The 9,165-nt window shown below is 44.3% G+C and overlaps 1 pseudogene; it reads right to left on the reverse strand.

The window, feature by feature from the left end:
• Positions 1-8,407: 8,407 nt before the first annotated feature.
• On the reverse strand, positions 8,408-8,911 carry LOC129535133 (histone H2B pseudogene; annotated as a pseudogene).
• Between the last annotated feature and the right edge of the window lie 254 nt (positions 8,912-9,165).

A 9,165-nucleotide genomic window follows, 5' to 3' on the forward strand; every position in this document is an offset into this window, starting at 1 on the left:
AGAGTGGTGATAATAGCCATCACCAAAAAAATCTACAAACAAATTTCACAGAGGGTGTGGAAAAAAGGGAACCCTTTTGCATTATCAGTGGAAATGTATATTAATATAGCCACTATGGGGAACAGTATGGAGAATCCTTAAAAAATTAGGAATAAAACTACAAATGACCCAACCGTCCCACTACTGGGCATATACCCTGAAACCATAATTGAAAAAGTCACATATACCCCAATGTTCATTGCAGCACTATTTGCAATAGCTTCGCTGGTAGCTCAGAGAGTAAAGCATCCACCTGCAATGCAGGAGACCCGGATTCAATCCCTGGGTTGGGAAGATCTTTTGAAGAATGAAATATCTACCCTTTCTAGTATTCTTACCTGAAGAATTCCATAGAGAGTGGAGCCTGGCAGGCTACAGTCCATGGGGTTGCAAAGAATTGGACACGACTGGGTAACTAACACTTAACAATAGTTAGGACATGAAACCAACCTAGATGTCCATCAACAGATGAATGGATAAAGAAGCTGTGGTACATATAAATTAATACAATGGAATATTACTCAGCCATACAAAGGAATACATTTGAATCGATTTAATGAGGTGGATGAACCTAGAGCTTATTATACAGAGTGAAGTTAGAAAGAGAAAAACAAATATTGTATATTAATGCATATATATATAGAATCTATACAGATCATCAAAGCAGTCAATCCCAAAGGAAATAAACCCTGAATACTTATTGGAAAGGCTGATGCTGAAGCTGAAGCTCCAATAATTTGGCCATCTGATATGAAGAGCCAAATCACTAGAAAAGAGTCTGATGCTGGGAAAGATTGAAGGCAGAAGGAGAATAGGACGATAGAGGATGAGATGGTTGGATGACCAATTCAATAGACATGAACTTGGGCAAAATCTGGGAGATGGACAAGGAGGCCTGGTGTGCTGCAGTCCATGGGGTTGCAAAGAGTCAGACACGACTTGACAACTGAAAACCAAACAGATGATACTGATAAAACTATTTGCAGCACAGCAAGGGAAACAGACATAGAGAACAGATTTGTGGACATAGTTGGGGAAGAAGATGGTAGGATGAATTGAGAGAGTAGCGTGAAAACATACAGTACTATATGTAAAATAAATAGCTACTGGGAATTTGCTGTATGACTCAGGGAGCTGAAACTGGTGCTCTATGACAACATAGAGGATGGGATGGGGTGGGAGGTGGGAGGGAATTTCACGAGGGAGGGGCCATATGTATATCTATGGCTGATTCATGATGATGTATGGCAGACCAACATAATATCATAAAGCAATTTTCTTCCAACTAAAAATAAATTAAAAAAAGGAAAATGCATTAAATACTCATAACATACCCAACATCATTGCTTAGATTAACCTGCCCTAAAGGTGCTAAAACACATACATTTATTAGCTTACATCTGGGCAAAGTCATTTAACACAAACCCTCTTTTATAATAAAATGTTCAGTGTCTCATGTAATTTACTGAATAATGTACTGAAAGTGAAAAAGAGGATGGTTGAACAGGTACAGAATGAGTGGAACCATATCAGAATAAGTTGTTTACCTTGTGATCACTCAGCTGACTGGGAGCTGTAGATCTCTGCCACTGCACAGCATCATGCAAGAGTATCCTACCACATATCGTTGGCCAAGGGAAACATCAAAATTCAAAAGCTTGTGGTTGTGTATTTTTCCTCTGGACAGGTTTAGCTGTGTGAGTACAGGCTCATTGAGGTGTATCTTGACTTAGCTAGAGTTATGATTTTGCCAGGGAAGCAATACAAAGTGAGAGAGGGGCAGGAGAGTGGAGGGTGTATGTCAGTGAGTGATCACAAAGACTGAGCATGACAACTGAGCTAGGGAAGGAGGGGAGAGAAAACAGTAAGGGAGAGAAAGATGGTGAAATCTGGTAAGATCAATGGACTAGAGATTCTGGTGAGGTTAAAGGGTAGTGGGGTCTGGGTAACAAAGGAAATTAACTTGAAAAAGAGGAGGTGTATCAGAATGATCCTTCTTGAGTTCACCAGGAATTAAGACAGGACTACTGTTGGGAGTGATCTACTATAGGAGCTAAAATCTTTGAGAAATAAAGGAGAGGAGTCCTAAAGTTTGGTTCATGATGACAATGCAGGCTAGTTGGTGACACAAGCTGTCAAAGCTGGAAATTTTGGAGGGTGTGGGAGAGGAATATTCTAAAGGAGGCAATGAGAAACACAGAAGACATTTACCAGAGTTTCAGGCCCTGTGGAACAATGGCCGTGGGAGAAAAAAATCATCTGCTTCTCTTGAGTTGACATCAGGGGACACAGAATCCTCAAGGAAGAGCCTGGTTTCTGTTAGGGCAAGAAACTGAAGGGCACATTCAGAGAAGAGGGTAATGGTATGAAGGAATTATTGAGGTTGCATTGCATTTTAAGAGTAGGAAAGGGGTGTGAGAAGTGAAGTAAAGAGAGAATGTGGTCACAGCCTTATGGAATTTAGGATGTAGATGTTGAGGAGTATCATGGGGATTTGGGGATTCTTGTGACTGGCACAAATGGAGATGGACAGTATGATGAGGTGGGTTCTGATGAATTTGAGGCAGATTGATTCAAGATAGACTTTGAAGTTTGGGACAGGAGTGGGGAGGTGCCTGTATGTGGCTTCCTTCAACCCCAAGAGATGTGGAAGTTCAGTCTTACTTCTGGTGCACTGGACAACAGAATGCTCCACGTTGGTCCTGGAGACAGATCACATAAATCTGTAATGATGGAAAATGTGGCTAGAAACTACATATCACATTCAGGGTAGGAGTATCCTTTGGAAAGTGAGAGGGGAATGGAAATGGATGAAAGTTAAGGAAACTTCAATTTTTCTATAATATCTCTATTCCTCTAAAAGGCAAAGTAAATATACCTAAATATTAACAGCATCTAACTCTGAGAGATGGAAAACTGGTGTTTATTATATTTAATGCCTGGGACATTGTAGATAAACAATGAAAGCTATTTTTTGAATGAGTATGTTTTTCTGTTTTAAAAACTCCTCCCGCAAACATGCAAAACTCTCAAGTTAGCACACTGTGCTACAAGAGCATAGAAAAATATGAGAAGTGGGGGAGGTGTGAGAAATGCTGAGGAGAGAGTAATCGCTGATCTATGTAGAGCTCTACCACCATAAATGAGCCATATTGAAAATATGGAATGCAAGCTGAAGACAGTCCTATCTCCATTTTACTTTAATAGTCTAAGGTTCTGGGTGAGTATCCAGAAAATGACCTTGGAAGACTGAGTTCTTCCAAGTACCTACCAGATCCTCGCTCTTCTCCCCAACAGAGACACTGAGTGGTGCTGCTGCCCCAAAATTCTGCTCTATCCTGGAGTTATTATTTCAATCTAAAGACTCATTGGAAAAGATCCTGATGCTGGGAAAGATTGAGGGCAGGAGGAGAAGGGGACGACAGAGGATGAGATGGTTGGATGGCATCACCAACTCAATGGACATGGGTTTGGGTGGACTCTGGGAGTTGGTGATGGACAGGGAGGCCTGGCGTTGCAAAGAGTCGGACACGACTGAGTGACTGGACTGAACTGAAAGACGGATATTCATCTAAGCAACTACTGTAGACGGGGCTTCCCAGTTGGCATTAGTGGTAAAGAAAGAGCCTGCCAATGCAGGAGACATAAGAGACATGAGTTTTATCCCTTGGTAGGGAGGATTCTCTGGAGGAGAACATGGCAACCCACTCCAGTGTTCTTGCCTGGGGAATCCCATGGACAGAGGAGCCTGGTGAGCTACAGTCCATAAGGACGCAGAGTCGGACACGTCTGAAGTGACTAAGCATGCTTGCACGTTACTGTCGACCAAGCAAAGTGCTTGGGATTAGAGATATAAAGATGAATAGCCTCAGCAGATTCTCCTCTGATTACACTGCTACCATGTTCAGTGGCTAAGAAATTAGAAAATGTGACTTTTACATAGGATAGCACCACTGTCACAGAAATGCCCAGTTGTGGGAGTGAAAGACCCTGAAGGACCCACCCTTTCCATGAGCACACCTCCCTCACCAGCTGGTCAAGGATTCATACAACAGTGAGCATCACTGGTCATCACCACAAGCTTTGGCTCCTTTGGATATAAAATGCCGAGAGGACCTGAATACGGCTCCTTCATCTTGAATCTCAGAGTTTCAGGTATTCAAAGCTAACTGGGTAAGATGTGTCTGCTTGTTGTAGAGGCCCCTGTTATTGTGAAGGAGTGAGTATACTTGGGAGGAAGGGAAGTGGATCCTAAGGACGAAAGTAGTGGGAAAAGCAGGGGAGGTAGGCCAGCCATCAATCCCTGGAGGAATCAGACTGTGTTTGGATGGAGTCTGGGGAGGCGAATCTGGTATGAAGTTACTAACACCCAGTTGCAGGGGTGAAGTCCTGAGTAGAGGAGAGATAGTGAACTCAGGCCAGCAAGGCTAAAGCGGTGGGAGGGGCGAGGAGGCGGGCCTGGGATTCCTTGGCCAATCGAAGAGGACTGGGGCGGAGCCTGTCACGCACCATATAACTGAGGGGTTCCGCGCAGGAAAGCTAACCTCGACTAGAGTGCTAAGCGGTGTCAGTGCAGCCCTCTACCTTTCTCTGATCTTCCAGCCTTCGAGTGAGGACGTGTGTCCCTGCCGGAGCCAGAGGACTATGGGGACAGGGGGCGTGGTGGCCGTGGGGCGGACGAATCGGGCCTGCAGGAATTGGAGGGACGGAGATTAGGATGGACGATTTGTAGCGGCGCCTTTTGGGGAGTCCACACCTTCGTCTTCGCAGCACCGCCTTCTGAGCAGGATTCGGATCCCTCTTGGGTTGGTCCCTGGCAGGACCAAGGCGGGAGCCCCAGGAGCGGCCATCCACTGTGGCTGTAGGTCTGATGCTGAGGGGACAAAGAGTTTGGGGCTTGGAAGCGGCCCTCTGGAACTGACCCTTCGCTCCCTGCCCTCCTGTGACTGCTAGGTTGGACTGGGCTACCAACAGTGATGATAGTTATTTTTAAATGTAAGCAAATTGCTGCTAACAACGTGGCTTATGGGCCCAGCCCTGTTATTTTTCATTTAAAGTCCCTGTTTCCCCGCCTCTGGAGATTGGCAACTGATCGCTTGTCCAGGAGGGTCCTAGGGTGACCACGACGGAGGGGAGGCATATTCAGGACGTCTGGTTGCTAGGGGGCCTCTCCATTCTCCTCTGGGCACTACACATCTCTTACTCCACTGGGGTGAGACCAGACACGGGCCGGAGAGCTCTGCTTTCTGGGCTCAGTGGTCTATTGTCGCCTCTGGACAAACCCAGAATGATCACTGGGCACCTCACCTCCTAGCTTCATCTCCTCCTCTCTCCTCTTGAGGAGAAAACGGTAAAATAAAAATCGACTCTGTTTGGTTTATCCCTTTCTACTGAAGTTCTTGGTTTGATCGTAATTGGCTGTGCCATCTTACAGCATTTATAAACCAGTCCCACAAGGAGCTATTGTGAGATATGTAATTAGTTTTGACTGGATTTAATCCCTTCTCTTATTGTAGCCCCTTAGTCTCCTGTCTTCAGGCAGATAAAATAGAAACTAGTCCAATTAATGCTACATTTGTATGCTGCTCCCAACCCCTCAAGAAAAAAGTCCCCCTCTCTAATAATTGAATACAAACTGAAGGTGCTCAAATAGTGCTATCTCCTGTTACAAATTCATTAGTTGGTCAAACCCAGTCCTTAATTTTTATTCTATCCCTCTCTTCTCATGTGTTTCTATGACCTCCATTTTACTTTTGCTGTGATTTTTAAAAGAGTCAGACATATTGGCTCCAGGCTTCTAGAACATCTTTGTTTCTAGTGCACTTGTTGCCAAGGCATTTACTGTCTTCAGAACCAGGGTAATAATGGGGAATAAAATGTATTCTAATAAAAACATGACTCTTCTAAGATCTGTTGCTGTTTGCCTTTTGAAAATCAGCAGGTAAAATACATATTGACATTAAATATGAGAATTTTGACTCTTACTCCTTGAGTTCAGTTCAGTTCAGTTGCTCAGTCATGTCTGACTCTTTCCGACCCCATGAATCACAGCATGCCAGGCCTCCTTGTCCATCACCAACTCCCGGAGTTCACTCAAATTCATGTCCATCGAGTCAGTGATGCCATCCAGCCATCTCATTCTCTGTCGTCCCCTTCTCCTCCTGCACCCAATCCCTCTCAGCATCAGAGTCTTTTCCAGTGAGTCAACTCTTCACATGAGGTGGCCAAAGTATTGGAGTTTCAGCTTTAGCATCAGTCCTTCCAATGAACACCCAGGGCTGATCTCTTTAGAATGGACTGGTTGGATCTCCTTGCAGTCCAAGGGACTCTCAAGAGTCTTCTCCAACATCACAGTTCAAAAAACTCAATTCTTTGGCAATCAGCTTTCTTCACAGTCCAACTCTCACATCCATACATGACCACTGGAAAAACCGTACCTTTGACTAGACAGACCTTGGTTGGCAAAGTAATGTCTCTGCTTTTTAATGTGTTATCTAAGTTGGTCATAACTTTCCTTCCAAGGAGTAAGCGTCTTTTAATTTCATGGCTGCAGTCACCATCTGCAGTGATTTTGGAGCCCAAAAAAAAAAAAAAGTCTGACACGGTTTCCACTGTTTCCCCATCTATTTCCCATGAAATGATGGGACCAGATGCCATGATCTTAGTTTTCTGAATGTTGAGCTATTGCATATCACACGTAAAATGCTTCTGAAGAATTCCATAAGACACATTGGGAGGAGAATAAAAGGGGAAATTAAAATACTAGGAAAATAATTTAGAACTTATAGAGCTCTATTATGAAAGACCTAGAGAAGACACTATAACTGGGATCAAGGAAAGGTTGGAATTTTGTATTTCCTCCTAGCTTTTCTCTCATTGTTTGGCTGAGAGTGACATCCTTCACAGATTTCCACATCCAAATTCTGTTGTACTGATAAGTTTGTTTTAACTTTAAAATTTTTATGGATGTAGTTGTGAGTTACATATTCCATTTGTTCAGGTTTACAACTTAGTGATTCAATTGTTTTATATACTATACTCTGTTTACATTTATTAATAAATAATTGCTGTATTTATCTGTGCTGTACAGACTATCCTTGTTGCTTATTTTAAAATTCAAAATGAGCAGTATAAGATAAAATGAAATAGTAAGTTCTAATGAAAACCATAGTAAATTACAAAGGACTGAAATCACGGAGTGCTTTATCTCTCTCCAAGGATGTAGTAAGCTTGAAATCAATCTTTTAAAAAAGGGATAGGAAAATCACCAACTACTTTGAGATTCAGCAATATACCTATAGAAAAAAAAAATCAATGCACCAAGAAGAAAACACAATGGACATTCAATTCAGTAAATATTCTCTTAAGCATTAGCAGTCAAATAATTGAGGTAGAAGAAGGAATCATCTTATTTCTCTTAATTACTGAACATCCTCCTCTTTACTAACGCAAAGAGCTAGAGACATGTCCCACAACAAGAAATGAATGCGTCTGTGTGTGCTGTCTCTTGAGTCATGTCAGACTCTTTGCGACCCCATGGACTGTAGCCCACTAAGGTCCTCTGTCCATGGGGGTGATCCATGCAAGAATACTGGAGCGGGTTTCCATGCCCTCCTCCAGGGAACCTTCTCCACCTAGGGATCAAACCCGGGGCTCCTGTGTCTCCTGCATTGCAGGCAGGTTTTTTTTTTTACCACTGATGCCAACTGCAAAGCCCCAAGAAATGGATGCCCGCATGTTAGGTCTTTTGCGTCATTTCTGACTCTTTCAGACCCTATGGATTGTAGCCCACCAGGCTCCTCTGTCCATGGGATTTTCCAGGCAAGAATACTGGAGTGGGTTGCCATGCCCTCTTCCAGGGGATCTTTCTGACCCAGGGATCGAACCTGCCATTCCTGAAACTCCTGCATTGAAGGTAGATTCTTTACCACTGAGCCACCCGGGAAGCACACACTGCTCTTTATCGGTTGCTATACCCCATATAAAAATCTCTGGATGATACCTAAATATAGGTGGGAGAATGAAAATGAAAAAGGCCAATGAAGCTTTTAGGGAAAGAATTTTGACCATAAAGATCCTTAAAATCGCTGACTGAGAAACCACGAATAGAAATGACCATTTAGGAAAGTGACGAGATGCAATACGTTAAGAAAAAAGTACACGATCTTCCATCGAACAAATGACACAACCGATGCTTATTGAAGCAAACTTGATGAGGTTTTTAATGTTTTCCTTGGGGTGGAAAGTAGGGCATACGTAAAGAACCCAGAGTGGATGGATGTGGCTCTTTATCGCTACAGGTCTTTTCCCTTCCAGTGGTTCTGATAAGAGTCTTTGGTTTGCGATGTTGCGGTGGTCATGATGCAGTTCATCTGCGGGTGTTGTATCTGATGACCGACTTGGTGGCCTTGGACACTGTGTACTTGCCGATCTCCCCAGGCAAGAGAAGACGCACGGCTGTCAGGATCTCTCCACTCGTGACGGTGCAGTGCTTGTTGGAGCAGGCCAAGCGCCCAGCCTCTTCGGCGATCTGCTCAAACATATCCTTCACGAACGAATCCATGACGTTCATGGCCTCGTGGGAGAGACTCAGGCCTGTGTGCACTTGCCTCAGCACCCAGAGGACATAGGTGGCGAAGCTTGCAAAGTTGTCCGGACGGTGGCGGTGGCGGCAGCGGTGGTGGCGGCCCTGAGCTGGCTTCTGTTTCGCCTTCTTTGGCTCAGCATCATAGGGCTCCGGTTCTGAGGGCTCCGTTTCTGAAGACTCTGTTTCGGAGGGCTCCGTTCCAGAGGGCTCTATTTTGGAGGTGCCGGTTCCGTTGATGCCCAGGTCTTCCTCAGAGTTGTCAGAGGATGGTTGAGCCATGTCGGAGCCACCAGTCCCTGCTACTCAGAGGGAAGGACAATGCGGGGGTTGAAGGCAGTTGGCTGAGTTTATAAGCCCTGCTCTCCCTGCAGTCACAAACACTGTCCATATCTGATTGGATAAAATGCAAGGCAGGAGACCTGTTACTATGGCAGCCTATGTCACAAGACACTGGATGCCCCACCCCCAACTCCCACCGCCCCTCCCCCACATTTAACCACACAGTCAGTCAAACTCAGTGGTATCTTTATTTTCTTTGT

The sequence above is a fragment of the Moschus berezovskii genome, chromosome X, assembly GCF_049115385.1.
Source record: "Moschus berezovskii isolate FMDL1 chromosome X, NW_MosBer_1.0, whole genome shotgun sequence".
NCBI classification, from domain to species: Eukaryota; Metazoa; Chordata; class Mammalia; order Artiodactyla; family Moschidae; genus Moschus; species Moschus berezovskii.